General features: G+C 47.8%; 1 pseudogene; it reads left to right on the top strand.

The window, feature by feature from the left end:
• The first annotated feature begins 19,531 nt into the window (after window positions 1-19,531).
• On the top strand, window positions 19,532-20,187 carry Rps9-ps12 (ribosomal protein S9, pseudogene 12; annotated as a pseudogene).
• Window positions 20,188-21,434: the final 1,247 nt, after the last annotated feature.

Genomic DNA, 21,434 nt, shown 5'->3' with positions numbered 1-21,434 from the left:
ACACACACAAGTCCAGAGGCCTCCCACTTCCTCCAGAGAGGTCATCATACTTCATACACTTAGCAGACTGGCTGCACAGCCACCAGCAGTGTGCTAAGTAGTTGGAGGTGAGGTCAGACGCCCACAGTATCTGCCAGCACAGGGCTCCAGGGATGCTTTCTTCCTCAACCCCGACCTCATTAAACCTCCAGAGGGGTATCAGGACCAGGTTCATTGCCTGAGACATCATTACAGCTGCTCCTCTGTCCCATGATTCTGAGAAATTGTTTTAGTTAAGTGTGTGTGCACGCGCAGGTGCAGTACCCACAGAGGCCAGAAGACAGTATCAGATCCTCTGAAGAGCATTGCTCAACCAGTGAGCCATCTCTACAGATCCCTGGGCTTCATTATGAGCTGAGAACATCTCCACTCAAGTCGAGAAATAGTCCATGTGCCTTCACCCAGGCAAATAGCTTCTCTGCCTGAGACTGAACCAACAGACAAAACACTATGGCAAACTCAAAGGTCACCCTTAGTTCCAAACAAGCTGAATTAGGGACCATGGTCAAAGTATGAGCACAAGGGGCAGGGGTGAGATGGCTCAGCAGGTAAAAGTTTGATTTCCCCAGAACCCATGTGTCTTAGGGTTTGGATGGTTGGAAGAGACACCATGACCAAGCAATTCCTACAAAGGACAAAATTAAATTGGGGCCAGCTGGCTTACTGAGTCATAGGCTCAGTATATTATCATCATGGGGGAAAGGCAGGGCAGCATCCAGGCAGGCATAGCACTGGAGGGACTCAGAGTTCTACATCTTGTTCAGAAGGCAGCTAGAAGACTGGTAAAGCTTACCCCAGAGTGACACACTTCCTCCAACAAGGACACACCTCCTACTAGTGCCACTCCCTGGCTAAGCATATTCAAAGCACTATGTTCCACTCCCTGGCCCCCATAGATTTACGCTAACACATGAGTCTATAGAGGCCATACCTAGCCATAGCATAATGCAAAATACATAACGCAATATTCAAAAGTCCCATGATCTATAACAGTCTCAACAATGTTAAAAGTCCAAAGTCTCTTCTGAGATTCATGCAATCTCCTAACTGTAATCCCTTAAGAAATCAAAACAAAAAAGCAGATCTCATACCTCTATCTCATGCAGGGTTTACATTACCACTCCAAAATATCATAGTGGGGAAATACAGGACAAAAGCGAAACCAAAACCAGCAGGGCAAACTCCAAACTCTGCATCTCCTTGTCCGATGTGAAAGCGCTCTTCAGGATCTCCAACTCCTTTCTGCTTGGTTGACTGCAGCACAATTCTTTCCTTTCAGATGGTTCCACTCCCTGTTAGCAGCTTTCCTCAGTAGGTATCCCACAGCTCTGTCACCTTTAACATCTTAGGGTCTCCAAGTCAACTTCAACTTCACAGCATTTGTTCTAATGTCTGGAACCCACAAATGATCTTCTGGGATCCTCCAAAGGGCTGGTGCCACTCACTTCTCCAGCTCTGCCCTCTGTACCACTCTAAGCTCAGGTTGATCCACTCCATTGCCACTGCTGTTCTTGGCGATCATCCTGTGGTACTGGCATCTCCAATAAACTGGGGTCTTCGGCTGCAACTAGGCTTCACCAATAGCCTCTCACAGGCTCTCCTCATGGTGCCAATCCTCAACTTCCTTGCATGATCCCTTCATCCCTGAGCAGTCAACTGTAACTGAAGCTGCCCTTTCACCAGTGACCTTCCCTGACCTCTCTCAGTGTCCAGCCTCAGCTGCTCTCCATGACTCCTTTATGCCTTCAAAACCAGTATCACCTGAGTGATTTTTACACATTACCAAGTACAACCACAGCACGAGGTACAACCTTAGCTATCTCTGGAACACAGCTTCTTTGTGCTCTCAGAAAACACTTCTCGGAAGATTTCACCTCAGTGATGCTGGTCTCTTCTTAATCACTGCTAATTTCTTAGCTCCAGCTAACCAGCGTCAGTTGTCCCAGTATCACATCTATTTTTGATGCTAAAGCCAGAGCCACATGGCTGAAGCTGACGAGTTCTGCTGCTTGCTGGGGCTGGAACACGGCCCTTGTTCTATTACATTATCACCAGCTTTCTGTTTTCCAACTCCTTCACTGCCTAAGCTTCGACGTCCTGGAAACTTATTCTGTAGACTGACCTTGAACACAGAGATCTGCATGGCTGAGTCTCCTGAATGCTGGGATTAAAGGTATGTACCACCACGACTGGACTTAAGCTTTTCTTCGCCTAGAACTTGCTACACTTCGTCAAAAAGCTCTTTATGAGAGTAAACCAGAAGATAAAATCTATGCTGGGCTTTTCTGAGACTTCCTTTGTCAACACAATTAATTGAAATCTCTTTACCTTAGCTTCAGGTAGACACACTTAGACAGCCCTTCAGACAAGGGCTAAAAGCAGTCACAGTCTCTAAGCCATTCTTCACCATTGAAACCTCTTAGGCCAGCAGGCCTACACAGTTCAAATCACCTCTGAACCACTTGTCTTCCATATTCCTGCTAGGATGATCCATTAAGCCCTACTTTAAGCATTCTACTGCTTCCCAAATCCAAAGTCCTAAAATCTACATTCCTCCAAACAAAAACATGGTCAGACCTATCACAGCAATACCCCAGTCCCTATCTTAGGGTTTGTATTGCTGTGAACAGACACCATGACCAAGACAACTCTTATAAAGGACAACATTCAATTGGGGCTGGCTTACTGGTTCATAGGTTTAGTCCATTATCATCATGGCGAGAACCATGGCAGTGTCCAGGCATGGATGGCACTAGAGGAGCTCAGAGCTCTACATCTTGTTCAAAAGACAGCTAGAAGACTGGTAAAAACCCACCCGACAGTGATACACTTCCTCCAACAAGGCCACACCCACTCCAACAAGGCTACACTTCCCTGGGCCAAGCATATTCAAACCACAACACCATGATTGGGTTTTTGTTTTGTTTTGTTTTGTTGCTTTTGCAGAGTAGTCACAGTACATACTGTCCAAGGACTCCTGTGTCCTGTTACCAGTCGGTGCAGCCACTCCTACACGTCCATTGGGAATGGGCTCCAGGACACCTCCAGATACCAAAGTGCAGTGTTTGTATATAGCCTCTTCTCATCCTCCCAGCACTTGATTGAAATCTCTCTGGATAACTTACGATGCCTAACACAATGTAAATGCAATGCACAGGGCTGTCACACCGAGCTACGCAGGGAATACTGACAAGACAGGAGCAGCCACAAGTTCAGCCAGGGGCAGTTCTCCCCCAGGAATCTACGAGCTGCGGTTGATTAAGTCTGTGAATGTAGAACCTACAGATTCAGAAGGGAGAGGGCTGGGGGTGTAGCTCAGTGGGTAGTGTGCTTGTCTAGGTACACATGAAGGTCCCTGAATGGTGGCCCACACCTATAACCCCAGCACTTGGGAGTAGACGAAGGATGATCAGAAGTTCAAATCTATCCTCAGCTATCTTGTGAGTTTGAGGCCAGCCTAAGCCATATGTCATATATATATATATATATATATATATATATATATATATATAGAGAGAGAGAGAGAGAGAGAGAGAGAGAGAGAGAGACAGAGAGAGAGAGAGAGAGAGAGTGTGTCTTAGTCAGGAACAGTAAGCGATGAGCCAAGAGGTGTATGGGAAGCAACATGTCCCCAAACACAACAACATATGCAAAGCTAAACAAACTGGAAGGGGAGCGTGGTGGGGTTTGAATGAAAATGGCCCCCATAGGTTCGTAGGGAATGGCATTGTTAGGAGGTATGGCCTTATTAGAGTAGGTGTGGCTCTGTTAGAGGAAGTGTGTCACTGGTTGGGGGCGGATCTTTGAGGTTTCAGAAGCTCAAGCCAAGACCAGTGACTCACTCTCTTCCCGTTGCATTCTGATCTGGATGTAGAACTCTCAGTTCCCTCTCCAGCCCCACATCTGCCTGCCTGCGTGCCGCCATACTTCCCACCATGATGATAATGGATCGTAACCTTTGAACCGTGAGCAAGACCCAGTTAATGTCTTTGTTTGTAAGAGTTGCTGTGGTCATGGTGTCTTTTCACAGCCATAGAATTCTAACTACTAGAGTGAGGAAGGGAGTGGTCAGGACCACCGGTTTTCAGAACAAGACTGCGGCTTGATTCATGCTTCATCTTCCCAGCTTTTGATCCTGTATAAAATGAAGGTAACCATGTCCCTGTCTCCCTGGGACGCTGAGAAATCAAATGAGGTTATTTACATTGAGGACGTAGCCCAACGTCTGGCACTGATGGTGGCGGCAGACTTGGAGTGGTCACAGAAATGACCTTTCCTCCAAGGTACCACAGTCAGGTAGGCGGGTGGTCACAGCACGTGGAAACATAGGGCAGAGCTGGGTGTTGGGGTGTTTATGAGATGCAATGACAGAAGGTTTGGATTGAGGGAAGCAGTAGAAGGTAGGTACCTAGAAAAAAAGTGATATTTTATTGTGGAGAGTAGCTCCTGAACAAGGGCAGGGTGACAATGAGGGAGGTGGCAAGAAGCAGCATGAGAGAGGTGAGGGAGAGTTTGAGGCAGGAGCACTGCCTGGCAGAGATGACAACAGGCTCACTGAAGTCCCAGGCCACACCCATAACCCCAGGACACACCTATAACCCCAGGACACACCCATAAACCCCAGGACACACCCATAATCCTAGGACACACCCATAGCCCCAGGACATACCCGTAACCCAGGACACACCCATGGCACACCCATAACCCCAGGACACACCCATGACACACCTATAACCTCAGGACACACCCATAACCCCAGGACACACCCATAACCCCAGGACACACCCATAACCCCAGGTCACACCCATAAACCCCCAGGACATACCCATAAACCCCAGGACACACCCATAACCCTCAGGACACACCCATAACCCCAGGACACACCCATAACCCCAGGACACACCCATGACACACCCATAACCCCCAGGATACACCCATAATCCCAGCACACAGTAGGGGAGGGAGGGGAAGCCTAGCTCAAGGCCATCCTCAGCTGCATTACAAATGCAAGGCCATGAGACCTTTCTCAAAATAAATAAACCTCAGCCTTTTGGCTCCTACACTCTGGCAGGAGAAACAATAAGCAAGATTAAAGAGCAAAACATAGCACGTAAAGATGAAAAAGAAAGAAAAGGGCTGGCAAGATGACCGATCGGTGAAAGGCACTTGCCACCAACCCTGATGTCCTGAGTCCAGGTCCCACAATACAGAAGGTTAAAACCAACTCTAGCAAGTCCACCCCTAACCTACACACACGCACACTACACACACACACACACACACACACGCGCACGCGCGTGCGCACAGACACGCACACAAACACACATACACACACACATACACACATACACACACATACACACACACATACACACACACACATACACACACACATACACACACACATACACACACACACACATATGAATAAAATAGATAAGTAAATAATTTTTAAAAGTTATTTTGGGGTTGGGGATTTAGCTCAGTGGTAGAGCACTTGCCTAGCAAGTGCAAGGCCCTAGGTTCAGTCCCCAGCTCCGAAAAACAGAAGAAAAAAAAAAAAAAGGAAAAAAAAGTTATTTTATGTATATGAGTGCAATGTCACTGTCTTCATGCACACCAGAAGAGGGCATCAGATCTCATTACAGATGGATGTGAGCCACCATGTGGTTGCTGGGATTTGAACTCAGGACCTCTGGAAGAGCAGTCAGTGCTCTTAACCACTGAGCCATCTCTCCAGCCCCAATAAATAAAATTTTTAAAGGAAAAGAAACAAAGAAAACTGTGAAAGGGGAATGGGTAGCCATATCTGGGTAAAGCTAAGGTGGAAAATGGACAGGAAATAAGGTTAGGGTGAGCCTGGGCTACTGTGGGGAAAGGCTGTGGTTAAGGTAGGGAGCCCTGTGTTCCATTGGCTGAGCCGCACAGCTTCCCTGGAGTCCCCCAGACTTACACTTGCATTCCCCATTGGAGCTGTGACATTCATTCCAGCTGGCCTAGAACTGGCCTGGGCGTAACAAGTGGGTCTGCACAGCACTGGGCCTGGTCACAGTACTAGTAAATAGTATTGCTTTGCAAGCACAGCTCTGAGGTATTTCCAGCAGCCTGGACCAGCTCAGCAGCATCATTTATTGATAACAGTGAGATGGATGATTGGCATCTGGTCTCAAAGAGGCCTTCAGAAGGCAGCACCGTCAGGCTGGGATGTGAGGATTCACCCCTGACCAACAGTCTAAGAAGCTTGCACCAAGACTCCCACTCAGAGCTTGTATCCGAGAACCCCACCCTCATGCCACTGACCCAGGAGAGATCGATCCTGTGAGTAGCCTTTCCCAGAGGAGACGCCTCTCAGTTCAGAGAAGTCTTTCCAGAGCATGCCGCAGTGACAGGTCCTTTGTGGGATGCTGCTGCTATGTCACAGCCTGTCTCACAAAAATCAATAGATTTGTTAGCATCGGTACCAGGGGTCCTGTGTGTCCTCAGCCATCAAGCCCTGTCTAACAGCTGTGGTGGGCACAGGCTCAGCCCTCTTCCTGCCTCCGGATCACAAACAAAGCTCGGCCACTTTAAAATAGACTTTTGAATCAGGTCACATGACAACCACTGTGTGTGTGTGTGTGTGTGTGTGTGTGTGTGTGTGTGTGTGTGAATATATGCTCAGGAATCAACCACTGTGTATGTATCTGTGTATCTCTGTCTCTCTCTCTGTCTCTCCCTCTCTTTGTGTGTGTGTGTGTGTGTGTGTGTATACATGCTCAGGAATCAACCACTGTGTATGTATCTGTGTATCTCTCTCTGTCTCTCCCTCTCTTTCTGTGTGTGTGTGTGTGTGTGTGTGTGTGTGTGTGTGTATACATGCTCAGGAATCAACCACTGTGTATGTATCTGTGTATCTCTCTCTGTCTCTCTCTCTGTCTCTCCCTCTCTTTCTGTGTGTGTGTGTGTGTGTGTGTCTGTGTGTGTGTGAATATATGCTCAGGAATCAACCACTGTGTATCTCTCTCCGTCTCTCTCTCTGTCTCTCCCTCTCTTTCTGTCTCTGTGTGTGTATGTGTGTGTGTGTGTATGTGTGTGTGTGTGTGTGTGTGTGTGTACGTGCAGGGGAATCAAATCCAGGGCCTCACGAATACTAGGCAATCATTCCTACCACCAAGCTACATCCCCAGGTCCCATTGCAGTCATTTTCAATTTTGCTTCTCACTCTGGACTCCAGAACTAGGCATTGCTGGTGAGACAAGGCCCACAAAACTCCCAAGTGTTTTCCAACCTCCAGGGAAAATAAGAAGTTCTCCGAATTAAAAACCTGTGGCCATGGAAACTGAAATTTAAAATCAGACTTTTCTAACCAAACTGAAGCTTATGCAATTAAGCAAACGAATGACTAATGAAATGATTAGAAAGCACTTTGCAGAAAGTCTGTGTAAATGAAGGCAGAGGATAATGAGACACGGCGAGGCTCTCCCTGCTCTCCCTTGTGACTGGGAGAGTGCTGTTCTAAGTCCTCCCACGGGGAGAGTGATTTGGGAGAGTGCTGTTCTAAGTCTTCCTGCAGGGACACTGGGCATCAGTATTCAAAGTCGTGTCAGTGTCCAAAGCTGAGCCCTTTGGGGGACACTGGAGGCCTTCAGCACAGGGCTTGAGATTTGCCTATGAACCCGGATGCCTGGTGCATCTCACTGGTCAGGCAGTCAGCCTGGCTTTACACAGAACAACCGGGAGAAGCTCTGCAGAGCACCAGGCCAGACTACCTTGAAGACCCTCTTCCCCAGAAAAGAGACCTGCAGCCAGTGGGATTTAAAGCTTCTGATGCTTGAGAAAGTCTGCACAGGCCCCAGGTGGGTGGAAACAAGGACTATGTCCATCACCAAGATGGCTGAGACCCATACGATGACAAAGCAGACATCACTGTGAGCTGCTGGGTGGAAGTTGTAAGAGGGATAAAAGTTGTCCACCTGCAAGGCCCTGGGTTCGGTCCCCAGCTCCGAAAAAAAAAAAAAAAAGAACCAAAAGTTGTCCACCTGCTTAATGAGGAAAGCGTCTTGTGAGAGGCAGGGCACCTTGGAGGGACACTGCTGGAGAAAGGTGAGCTAAAAGCAGAAGGCTCGGGCTGGGGATTTAGCTCAGTGGTAGAGCGCTTACCTAGGAAGCGCAAGGCCCTGGGTTCGGTCCCCAGCTCCGGAAAAAAAAAAAGAACCAAAAAAAAAAAAAAAAAAAAAAAAAAAGCAGAAGGCTCAGTGAGAACGGGCGAGCATTTCCCTACCTTTGATGCTTATTTCAAAGCATGAAGTTCCCAAGGCTGCAGTCAATACACTTCTGGCACATCTCTCTCTCTCTCCAATTCCAACCTGGAAATCCAAACCCACCTTGTCGCACATTCACCAGCTCCACCTTACTTCCTTCTGCACCGGAATCATCTGTGCTCAGAGCAAACAGTCATTTCCCACACTGAGGCTCCACCAGGCCCACCTCCCCTGTCTTCCACCATTAAATTCTCCCACTGTACTCAGCCACAAGTGGGGTCTCTTGGTCACATTCCCTCCCTGAGACTCGGGGACCATTGCAAGAGATGGGGCAGAAGGATTGTAAGAGGTAGAGGTCAGAGAGGACCAGAGTGACAGTGTCTTGTGGATATGACAGGATCATCGTCATGTGCTTATGACACATGACCTCATGGTGCCTGTGGCTGCCTGCACAAAGCCTGCAGAAGATCAAGCCAGGCTGTGTTCTACTATGAAGGGGGAAGGGACTCACAAGTTCCCACCTCTAGCCGAGGAGCTACAAACAGTGTGTAGCTTCTTGGGGAAGGAGACTTAGTTTTCTTTAAGGGCGTGGCTCCTGGTAGGTGGACTGGCTCTAGTAGATGGCTCCATACCCAGGAGATTACGCACACCACAAACTGGAGTGGGTGGGATATATATATATGAAAATGCACCATGTCACCAGACAGAAGAACTGGTATGGGTTCGGTCCCCAGCTCCGGAAAAAAAAAAAAAAAAGAACTGGTAAGGTTGAGTAGTCTCAGACCCCAGGAATCTCAGAATTAAAAATGGTAGAAGTGGAGCCAGCTCCCTGCCAAGCTCTACCTGTTCTAGAACACATAACCATGACACCCCCACTGAGAGGACCTTGGCAGTCATGTAGCATAAAAACCTGGAGTTCTCCATACTAATGAGGGATCTAGATAGGCCCCCAGTATTCAACCAACGACCCTTCCTGGGCGTTCCTTCTCACAAAAGGTATTTACTCTCTAGGTCATCCTGAGTGAGGTGTATGTACTCACAGCCTTTGGACAATCGAGGACCAAGGACCAACTCTCCAACAAGGATCTCCTGGGGGTGGGGGAGGGGCCTTAGTCCTAAAGAACCTCACCTAAATCTCCCAGCATGCGGCCTTCTCTTTTGCAGCCCCTTTGTTCTCTTGGCACCCACTGGGAACCAGACCAAACCAAACCTGTCCTGCCCCTATCCTGGCTCAGCCTTCCTGGTCCCCTTCCTGCCTGACTTCCCTGAGGGGAAGATCAGCCTAAAGACGCCCATTCCCAACTCCCAGCAGTACCCCAGTGGCTTCTGGGTACACAGCAACCATCCCAGACACCGCTGGGGAAAACACTGAGGACCCCTATTGCGGACTGTGCTCTGCCTCCCCTGAGAAGCTTGCTGGCAGTGCTCCAGCAGTGCTCCAGACACCCCAACTGAGGTGAAGCAGGCTCCTCCAACCGGGAGGTGCTGTTGTGAAATTCTCAGTAAATGAAAATATCTTAAAGATTTTTTTTTCCCCACTGTAGCCACAATATATCAATGAAGACAATGTAATGTGTTGAGGCACGTGGGATATGGCTCAGCACGTGAGAGGGCTTACGAGCTCCTTAACCCACTAAGCCATCTGATCAGCCCCACTTAGGGGAGGGTTAGACCTTAGCTTGGTACTATGAGAAACCTTGGAGTACCTGATGCCAGTCCTGTCCACACTGAAGCAAGCATTAATACACTCACCGGAGACACGGCTCAGTGGTTAAGAGCACTGACTGTTCTAGAGAGAGGTCCTGAGTTCAATTCTCAGCAACCACATGGTGGCTCCCAACCATCTGTAATGGGAGCTGATGCCCTCTTCTGGTGTGTCTGAAGACACCTACAGTGTACTCATATACATAAATAAATAACTTTAAAAAAATACACTCAACCAACATTAATCTGGCAGAGATTAACTCGACCTTCCAAGCTGTTCTTAGACACTCCAGTCTTGAATGGAGCTTGGACAAGATGACCTTGAAACTTCTCTGGAACTTTGTGATGGATGATCTTCGGATCAGTCCAAGACTGCTTCCCTAAGCACCACACACCGAAGTTCTGTTCTGACCTCTGCAGCCCACCAGGACCCAAAGCTTGTGGGCGCTGCCCAGGGTCTTCCTCTAGGCTTTAGTAGAATAGATAGGAGTTCTTAAATGTGATGCGGTTTTCCTGGTTAGTAAGTCAGTAGTGTATGGGCCTAGGCTATAGCTCAGTCTGTAGAGTTCTTGCCTAACACACACAAAGCCCCGGGCTCCCATCTCGCCACGGCGTGAAGCCGGTGTGGTGGCACAGGCCTGCAATCCCAGAACTGAGGAGGCAGGATCAGGAGGATGAGAAGTTTAATGTCATCCTTAGATGTCTCCAGGCCAGCCTGGGCTATACAAACCCTACCTCAAAAAATAAATAATATAGATGATAATAATAGTATTGTTATTATTGGCAACATTTATTATTTGTTAAATACCAGCTAGTGATGCCAAAACAATTCATAAGGCAGAGAAGTATCTTCTCTAGGGAAGGGTTTGTTGGACACTGAATACAACTTTTTTTTCTTTTTTCTTTTTTCTTTTTTCGGAGCTGGGGACTGAACCCAGGGCCTTGTGCTTGCTAGGCAAGCGCTCTACCACTGAGCTAAATCCCCAACCCCTGAATACAACTTTTTAAAAACTCTTTTTTACATGTATTGGATGTGTTTGTGTGTGCACGCACGCATTTGTCAGTGTACAAGTGTGGAACTCAAAGAACAACTTGTGAGAATCAGTTCTCCCTTTCCCCCCATGTGAGACCCTGGTATCGAACTCAGGTCACCGGGCTTAGTGACAGTTCTGAGCCCTCTCACTGTCCAGAGCACAACTTCTTTCTTTAATGTGTTTAAACTGTGAGAAATGACGTTCGCCCCAGGCTCCTCCAAGAGGGAGGTGCTGGAATGTCCACCTAGCCTCTAGCTTCTGCCCTTGGAGAGGAGTCCGGGAGCCTTTTCTTGCTGCCAGGATCTGGGCACAGGGCCCAGAACGCGCTCAGCCTGCCCCAGCCCAGTGCCCTTGAGCGGCCCCTCCTCTTCACATGCCTGACTAGAGGTAAACCTGGTCGATCCAACTAACCATGGAAAGTACTTAAGGGATGTAAATGCCCATGATTGGTGCCCATAAATTACCAGGGGTGAGCCCTGAGTGTTGTGTGGTGATGGGTCAATTGTGCTGGCTCTCCATAATGGCCAATTATCTCCTCAGACCTGCAGCCAAACACCCTCACCCTCTAAGTGCAGAAACCACTGACCCAGGTCGCCCGGCTCTTTGGAAGGCTGTGGGGGACAATCAAGGTCCCTGGTCAGATGCTTATGGAAGAAACTGTAAGACACATTTGGGGATGTTTAACAGGGAGTCGGTGTCCAGAAGCTGCTATGTACAAGGATGGCATTGTGACCTGTGAGAGTATTATCTGCTTTTAACAAGTGCATATTCAAGTAGGGAGAAAGTAGTGTGGTGTCCACACTGGTATACTTGGATTTATTTATTTTGAGGGGGGGGGAGTTGTCATTACAACATATATATGGAGATAGAGGGCAATTTAGGAAAGTCCTCCCCATCCACCCCGGGATTAGAACTCAGGTTGTCAGCCTTAACACCTTTACCCACTGAGCCCTCTTGCCAGCCCATGGAATATATGTTTAAATATTTTTGGGAAATGCCAGGAGGTGGTGGTGCTTGCCTTTAATTCCAGCATTGGGGAGGCAGAAGCAGGCAGATCTCTGTGAGTGTAAGGCCAGCCTGGGCTACAGAGTGAGTTTCATGGCATTCAGAGCTACACAGAGAAACTCTGTCTCAAACACTCGCCACAAAAAAAATGGAGGAAAGAAGGGCTAGAGAGATGGCTCACTGAGGTATCCTTCAGGGGGCACTCGGCTCAGTCTTCTCAGCCCCTAGAGAGTGAATATTGGAGCATGGGGATGTTCGGGGATCATTTCCCAGAAAGGAACTGTACCTTCCACTGAGCCTTCCACCAGGCTGATTGACTTGAGCTTCAGTGACTAGACAGCTTTGCATATTGCAAGCCTAGAGTCCGGTTATCTTGGGGCATCTTAGTGGTCATTTATTGCCCTCCTCTGTGACACGTGAAGGATCAGATAAATCCTAAAGAATGTACGAGCAGAGAACTAGCTTCCAATGAACCAGAAAGCCAAGAATATCATCAGAGAGCATCTGAGGCTTACAGCGAGATTTCCCTATTCTGTATTAACTGCACACATGATGTTTCAACCAGTGGTTTTTAAAAAAATGTCTTGATTTTTCCGGTTGATGGTGGCACACACCTTTAATCCTAGTACCTGGGAGGCAGAGAAAGGTGGATTCTCTTAGGCCAGGCTAATCTACAGAGCTAGCTCCAGGACAGCCAGGGCTACACAAAGAAATACTGCCTTGAAAAGATAGATAGATAGATAGATAGATAGATAGATAGATAGATAGATAGATAGATAGATAGATGAGAGATAGGAAAAAAATTTTAAAGTCTTGATTAAGACTCCTTATTCTGTTACTATGAAAAACTTTATGTAACTATTTCAACATTGAAACATGGAATTCAAGACGACCGAAATCTGTCTTACCAGGCCATGGTCACTCATAGTTGGCCCCTAGAATAAACTATATCTTATGCCCTGTGACGGTTGTGCACTGTCATTGGAAATCCCACATTCAGCCCAGCACCATGGTGCACATCTGCAATCCAAATACCTGGGAAGCTGACACAGAAGGATGAGTTTGAGGCCGAGGCTACATAAGAATCGAGGCTCTGTCTCGAACAGAAAGGTAGCAAGATAGAGAGAGGGCCGTCAGTGAGTGGTGACCTATAATCCCAGCATCTGTGAGGCAGAGACAGACAGACTAACATGAGTGTGAGGCTGGTCTGCTTTACAAAGTGAGTTCCAGGCCATTCTGTGCCACAATGTAAAATGAAAAGGGAGGAGAGGCCAGGGGAGAGGGAGGGAGAGGGGAAGAAATTACACGTCCAACTGCTACGGGGTACGTAACAAATGTACTATTGTCATATTAATCAGTGTGGCTGGGCCTGTTGCCCACCATGTGACTGATCTGCACCGACTTCCCTCTGAGGACGAGGACCCACGAAGCCAGCCTCTAACCCAGCCAAGGCTTCACCAGCCTTTTCCCACCCTGACAAGGGACTCTCTCAGCTGACCATTTATCCTCATATTGATTTTGCTATAAACCCACATGGTACTCCCCTCCCAGACCAGGAGGAGAAACCTTTATTGATCATATTGGAATAAGGTTTGTTGTTTTAAAAAAAAATGCCTAAAACATAGAAATGGAGTAGGCTCTTTGAGGGTCCATAAATCACCAGGGATAATGCAGCAAATAAATGATCAAGGCCCCTTAACCACCTAGAAAATACGACACCGTAAAGCAGCCCTGACAAGGAGCTGAAGCCACCCCCGACCACAGCCACCATTTGAACAGTACCATCAATAAATATCGCTGTTTGCTAAGCAAAAGAGAGATGCTATGTCCATCCCCTTCAGAAAGTTCCTTCAAAGTCACTTTGCCCCAGTGGCAACATGGTGGGTTTTTTTTTAAAATCCCCTCACGCAGTAAATACATCCCAATTATGAGCATGTCATGTTAGCTTTTACAGTTCACTAATCACAAACTTTTTGGAATGTCATTGCCAACCAGCATCTCTCCCTAATCAGAATTTATGGTTCTGTTTGACCCGTTCTGAGGAGAAGGGGTGTCAGAGTGGTTTTGTTGTTCCGGGGGCTGGAGGCTCCACTCAAGCCCAAGGTCGGATGCCCTGCCTGCTCTCAGCTGTAGGTCAAGGCTCTGCACATCCCAGAGAATATCGTTTCACCAGGGAAGTGTCTGCCATAGGGACATAGGGATGTCCCCTAGAGTCATCTCCCTCCTGACCTAGGCCACCAGGATGACTTGTGTCCCCTCCTTGTTCATTTGAGGGCTCACCTTCTCAAAGGTTCCAAAACACAGTGGCAGCAAAGACACTCAGCAAAGCTTAGAGTCACAAGTTCTCAAGGAACTCGAGCTGGGACTCAGGAGCAGAGCCCTGAGCTCCTTCCTAGGACTCAGAGCTTTCCCTAGGAGAGACCTGAACAGCCTAGTCTGACCCTGCCTCAAGCTTACATTCTCATCCCTTCATGCTGGCTGTGGGCTCTATGACAAAGGTTCCTCACTAAGTTAGATCAGATCCAAGAAGATACAGAGAGGAGCTGGGGACATGGCTCACTGGGCCCAGTGCCTGCCGCACAAGCATGAGGAGTTGAGCTTGTATCTCCCAAACTGATGTAAAAGCTGGTGTGGTAGTGCTCCTGAACTGATGGTGTGATAGTGTATGCCTATAACCCTAGCAGATGGCAAGCTCCAAGGTCAGTGAGGGACCTTGTATCAAAAGAAATAAGGCAGAAAGCTAAAGAGATGGCTTCTGGGGTAAGGAGTGATTGCTGCTCTTGCAGAAGACCTGAGTTCAATTCCCACCACCCACATTGGGCAGCTCACAGCTACCTGTAACTCCAGCTCCAGGGGAAATCTATTGCCCTCTTCTGGCCTCCATGGGTACTGCACATATATACATAAAACAACACAGAAACACATATACACACAATTTTAAATAGTTTCTAAAAGATAAGGCAGAGAGCAATAGAAGAAAATGCCTGAACTTGGCCTCTGCCCTCCATGCTGGCGTGGACAGGCACACTCCCATACTCATGTACATGTTCCAGAAACTCTAACACTGAGGAGTCAACATGCACTGGGAGAGATAGGAGAACTCCTCCTTACGTATATGCTGGGAAAGAAGGGAGAACTATTTGTGTGGGCCAGGACCCACCCTACAGCCTTGAGAAGGCCACAACCCAGAGATGCGTACAGCTTCTATAGGTCAGATAACAGCACTGTTACCCTGTGTACATGATCGTCTGAGAGTAGCGTTTCAAGTTCCCTTACCACCAGGGAAGTGTCCGCCACAGTTGAGCATGTTTACAGAAGACATTTGCAGACAGGCATTAGAACACTTCTTTCTTAACAGGTTCTAGAGTGTGACCTTTGAACACAGCACTGTGAAGACCATTCCTTAGGTGGCTTCTCTCTAGGGTTTGTCTCTCTAAGATAAGGGGAAGGGGCTTTAACAAGCAGCCAGAAATCAGCACACTTGAGCAAAACGTTAACTTCAAACAATGGTATGGTTTCTAGGTAAGGATTTCCATTAGACTCCTCTAACACAGAGTAATAATTTGATTTTGTTAGGTGCGGACAACAGAGTACAAATTATAGGCTGGAGAGAAGTCTCAGCAGTTAAAAGCATGGACTGCTCTGTCAGAGGCCTCTGGTCTAGTTCCCAGAATCCGCAATGCAGCTCATCTTCACTGTAACTCCAGTTCTGGGGATCCAGCATCTCTGTGGTCACTGCACAAATGTGGTGTACATGCAGGCAAAATACCCATATACATAAGAGGGTACAAAATATATGTCCATATCATCTCTACACACACACACACATACACACATGAATACACATGCATGCACACACATAGACACACACATACACACACAGACACATACACCACATGTATGCACATGCATGCACAAACAAATCCACATACAAACATACATACACACACAGACATACACTCATGCATGCATGTGCATGCACACACATGCATGTGTGCACATATGTATAGACACACACATGCAGACATACATACACATACAATAGACACATATACACATGCAGACACACATACACACACATAGACACATAGACACATTCACACACATAGACACATAGACACATACACATACATGCAGACATACATACACACACATACACATACGCACACATAGACATACACATACATGTAGACATACATACACACACATACACACACATAGACACATACACATACATACACATGCATGCATGTGAGTGCACACACACATTGCATGCACACATGCACACGTACACACAGGCACACGGAAGAAAAGCGGGAAAGTGTCTTCCCTAGCCTTAGCCTATAAGGAGGTAGAAGAAACAAGAGGCTTCTCAGTAAAGCAGCTGATTCCAAGCAGTGAAAGCACAATTGTACCAGGAGCGCTGTGGTCTGGGAGACAAAGGACACCCGTACCAACTTGGGGAGGCTGCTGACCAGATCCCAGCAAATTTAACATCAGAAAGAATAAAACTATCATAGAGGTTCTAATGCAAAGGGGGTGGAGGGAAGGTAGGGGGTCCATGACAATAGAGAGGAGGGAAGAAAAGGAACAGTCCTTTCTGTACTCGGAGATGCCAAAGGAAGGACAGGAAATGCTACAACTAGGAAGCTGGTGGAGGTGAGAGAAGAGAAGCTGGGAACATGGAGGGAACATGGAGGGCCTGGGGTATGCTAACTGCAGCATACATTTGTATGAAAACTTAAATTAAAATCAAAATCAAGAAGGGAAGTAAAAGAAGAAGGAAAGGGAAAATGAAAAGAAAGAAAATGGGAAGACAGAAGAGAGGGAGAGAAAGAGACAGAAGGGAGGAGGGGGAGAAAGAGAAAGAACTGGATTCAGTAAGAATTATGAATAAGACAGACAGATAAAGGTGCACAGATAAAGGTCCCAGCACTCAGGAGGCAGAGGCAGGTGGGTCTTTGTGAGTTTAAGGTCAACCTGGTCTACAGAGTGAGTTTCAGGACATCCAGGGCTACACAGAGAAACCCTGACTCAAGAAACCCTGGCTCCAAAAACCAAACAGAAAAAAGAAAGTAAGAAAAGAAGAGAGGGAGGGAGGGAGGGAGAGAGAAGAAGAGAGAGAGAGACAGAGAGAGAGAGAGAGAGACAAAGAGACAGAAAGACAGAGAGAGAGACAGGAAAAGGTCTAAAACTGGGTTTGGGGGTACAGCTCAGTGGCAAAGTACTTGCCTAGCAAGCCAGAGGCCATAGGTCCAATTCTCAGAATCACAAAAGGGTAATTTTTAAAAGGCCAAAACTCAGATTATCCAATTTGTCTGTGAGCTGGGGGTAAGAGGCAGGATCTAGGAGTCCCACAGGGCCAGACCATGTGGAGGGGATAAGGGTAGGGCTGGGAACTGAGATAGAAACGGGACCAAGGTCAGGGCTAGCAACGGAGTCAGACTTGGCACTACCTGGAGGTAGCGTCCAGCTGAGATGCAGACAACCAGAGTTCATTCTGGGGAGTGGAGCTCAGGGGAGCTAGTGAGTTTCCCAGAAGGCATTCCGGAGCCAGGCAGGGTCCAGGACACACAGGGCATGGAATGCACACACAGTCTCCCCTCCCCCACCAAGTGCTGTGCCCCAGCTGGCAGGCTCTGTCACTCCTATTTCATGGCTAGTTCATTCCAGCACTTCTGCAAAATTTCCTAAGGAGTAACAGACATCTCTTGCCAAGTCTAGACAGAGAAGCAGCCTCCTCGGGGGCCAGGCATAGTCTACACGGCCACCTCCAGGGTGGAGAAATGAATGCAGTGTGCTACCTCTTTCAGAAGCCCCAGCAGAACATCCTGTTCCGTCTGGTCAGGATGGAAGCGATAAGACACTACCCATCTGTTCCTCTCTTCCAGGACCACCTCATGCCTGCTGCTTGGCTGTCCCCGAGGGAAGACCTTATCTACACCTGTCCACTGCTCCGGCCTCCTGGCCACACTGTCCCACTTACAGGCATGGAATCCTACAGGCTGTCTTCCCCAGCCTCTGAGACAAGCAGGTGCTCAAGCTGTAGCATCTGTGTCAAGGGTAACATAAGGTACAGAAGCCAATTGTCACCTGTCACCAAGGGCGGCTCGCCTGTCTCTTTCAACATCATCTGACCTCTTCTGCCTCCTCCTTCCTTGGGGACAAGCTAAGCTCCTCTCAGACAGAGAGAGCCATTGCTGTGAGAAGCAGGTCTGCATGCTGACTGTTTGTGACTAGTATTAGTATTTACAGCAGTAACATTTTTCATGGGGGTGGGGGTCTGTCACTGAGGGAAATGAAATGTAAATTAATAACTGTGAAAATTATAATGTGGTTAAACAGGACACATGGCTGAAGGACTAATAAATTAAGTACCCTCAAAGTCTGAAAGAAAAAAATGTCTTTTAAAAGCAAACATGTGAGCCAAGTGAGGCGAGACACACCTGGAGTCCCTGCATTTGGGGTGTGGAGGTGGGAGGATTCATAGTTCAAGGTTATCTTTGGTTACATAGTGAGTTTGAGGCCAACCTGAGAAACATGAAACACTACCTCAAAAAAAAAAAGTAAATAGAGAAAGAGATTAAGAGTAGGGAGATGTGCCAGGGAGATGACAATACAGGTAAAATGCTTGACACCAAACCCTATGAACTGAGCGGCCCACAAGGTGGAAGAAGAGAACAGACTCCTGAAAGTTGTCCTCTCTGTGTGTCTCTGTCTTTCTCTCTCTCTCTCTCTCTCTCTCGCTCTCTCTCTCTCTCTCGCTCTCTCTCTCTCTCTCGCTCTCGCTCTCGCTCTCGCGCTCTCTCTCGCTCTCTCTCGCTCTCTCTCGCTCTCTCTCGCTCTCTCTCGCTCTCTCTCGCTCTGGCTCTGGCTCTGGCTCTGGCTCTGGCTCTGGCTCTGGCTCTGGCTCTCCCATCACCCTGCCTATTCCTGATCAGACATTTGTTTGTCTAACTCCTCTAGCCCTTCCTTAGGAAAGCTGTTGACGCTTTCCTAAGACTCAGTCATTGGGGAGGTTGCAAGGGCAGAGGGCAGATATGAAGAAACCGGGAGATGAGTGGGATTGGGGTGCATGATGGGAAATTCACAAAGAATCAATTAAAAGTTTTAAAATAAACAAACATTGGGGAAATTTAGCTGAGAAGAATGAATGAATGCACTGGGCTGGGCAGGTATGTGTCAACTTGATGCCAGCTAGAGTTTTCTGAAAGGAAGAAACCTCAGCTGAGAAGATCCGTAAGCTCCAGCTGTAAGGTATTAGTAATCGGGGAGGGCCCAACCCATTGTGGATGGTCCCATCCCTGCACTAGTGGTCCTGGGTTCTATAAGAAAGCAGGTCAAGCAAGGCAGACAAATAAGCCAGTAAGCAGCACTCCTTCATGACCTCTGCTTCAGCTCCCACTTCCAGGTTCCTGACCTGTTTGAGTTCTCATCTTGACTTCCTTTGATGTCATATAGAAATGCAAGGTGAGACTTCGCAGGCACGACGGGCCTAGCATAGTCACCATGCCGGTCACCATAAGCTGGGTTGATCACAAAACCTATGTGACCCTTCAAGAAGTCACGTCTCAACCAGGAGCTAAAGTTGATTGGAAAGTATGGACTCTAGAACAAACGTGAGGTGTGGAGGGTCGAATTTACCCTGACAAAGATTCGTAAGGCTGCCCGGGAGCTGTTGACGCTGGACGAAAAGGATCCTCAGCGTCTGTTTGAAGGCAATGCTCTGCTGAGACAACTTGTTCGGATTGGGGTGCTGGATGAAGGCAAGATGAAGCTGGATTACATTCTTGAAGATTGAGGATTTCTTGGAGAGACGGCTGCAGACCCAGGTCTTTGAGCTGGGCCTGGACAAATCTATTCACCATGCCCGTGTGCTCATCTGCCAACGTCACATCAGGGTCAGCAAGCAGGTGGTAAACGTCCCATCTTTCATTGTTCGCCTGGACTCCCAGAAGCACATTGTCTTCTCCCTCTGTTTTCCTTATGGTGGTGGCCGCCCAGGCCGAGTGAAGAGGAAGAATGCCAAGAAAGGCCAGGGTGGTGCTGGAGCTGGTGATGATGAGGAAGAGGATTAATTCATACCTTGTTGCACTGGAGGATTGTCTAGTTTTCCAGTTGACAAATAAAACAGAATTAATACTTGAAAGAAAAAAAAAAAGAAATGCAAGGTGAAATAAAACTCTTTCCTCCCCAAGTTGCTTTGATCATGATGCTTCATCAGAGCAACTGTAACCCTAACTAACACATCTACTCTATACAACTCAGGATGCCCTACCTAGGGAATGATGCCGCCCACGGCGTCTTTCCACACACCTACCAACAGGTCAGCCTAATCTAGACAATGACCACTGAGACACTGCCCTTCCCAGATAACTCAAGCCTGTCAATTCGACAATTAAGAAAACAAGTGCCTTTCTGGTCATCTGGCTTTCATCTTAAGCTGCCCAACATATAAGCTCTACCCCACTTCAGCTTTTGATCCCAACCACCATTGTTTGATTGTGAACTGTGCTGGTGGGGTTGGGGATTTAGCTCAGGGGGTTGGGGATTTAGCTCAGTGGTAGAGCGCTTGCCTAGCAAGCGCAAGGCCCTGGGTTCGGTCCTCAGCTCCGGAAAAAAAAACTGTGCTGGTAGGCACCCAGCAGGTGGTGCTGTTCTGAAATGTTGTAGAAGTTTTTAGGATTGAGTGAATAACTTGGGGTAATGGTACAGCCCCACTTTCTGCCTGTCCTTTCCTTTCTGACTGTAGACACTGTGGGACCTCAGGCTCCTGCCCCGTGTCTTCCCAAACATGACACTTCCCCTGAACTGTAAACCAGAATAAACCCTTCTACCTGATTCAGGTCACAACAATGAGAAAAGTTAATACATATTCATAACTTTCTATTATACCCTTATTTTTTGCCCAGTTGCCTTTTATATATTTTGACACTTATTTTTTTAATGGGGAAGGGCCAGAGGGCAGTTTGCAGAATTCAGTTCTCTCCTTCCACAATGTGGATCCCCAGGGAAGGAACTCGGGTCACAGGCCTGGCTGCCAGAGCCTTTACTCACTGAGCCGTCTCGCTGATCCAGTCACTTCACTTTTCTTGTGGTCTTGTGGTCCTTCTTCCACTAGAATGTGAATTCTTCAGGGATGGCCAATTGATTCACGCTATTTCCCAGCACACAGACAACATCTGTCAAAGTACAGTCTCCAACCCACAGCATTCGCTTGTCACTTGCTGATATGGCCCTGCCAGGGTCATATAGGTTGTATAGGTTCCCGGACCCCCACCTACTGTAAATACGACGAGGGAGGAGCCCAAAAGCAGGTCTGCTCTGAGCCTCATGACATAGAGGGCACCCATCTTCAGGGTGGAAGCCGTTTGGAGGTGTCCCTTCCCAGAATGGCCTTCCTTAAAATCTC

This window comes from Rattus norvegicus, chromosome 10 (genome assembly GCF_036323735.1).
Source record: "Rattus norvegicus strain BN/NHsdMcwi chromosome 10, GRCr8, whole genome shotgun sequence".
Lineage (NCBI taxonomy): Eukaryota > Metazoa > Chordata > Mammalia > Rodentia > Muridae > Rattus > Rattus norvegicus.
The sequence above is the reverse complement of the archived record's forward strand: the minus strand, read 5'-3'. Positions and strand labels throughout refer to the sequence as shown.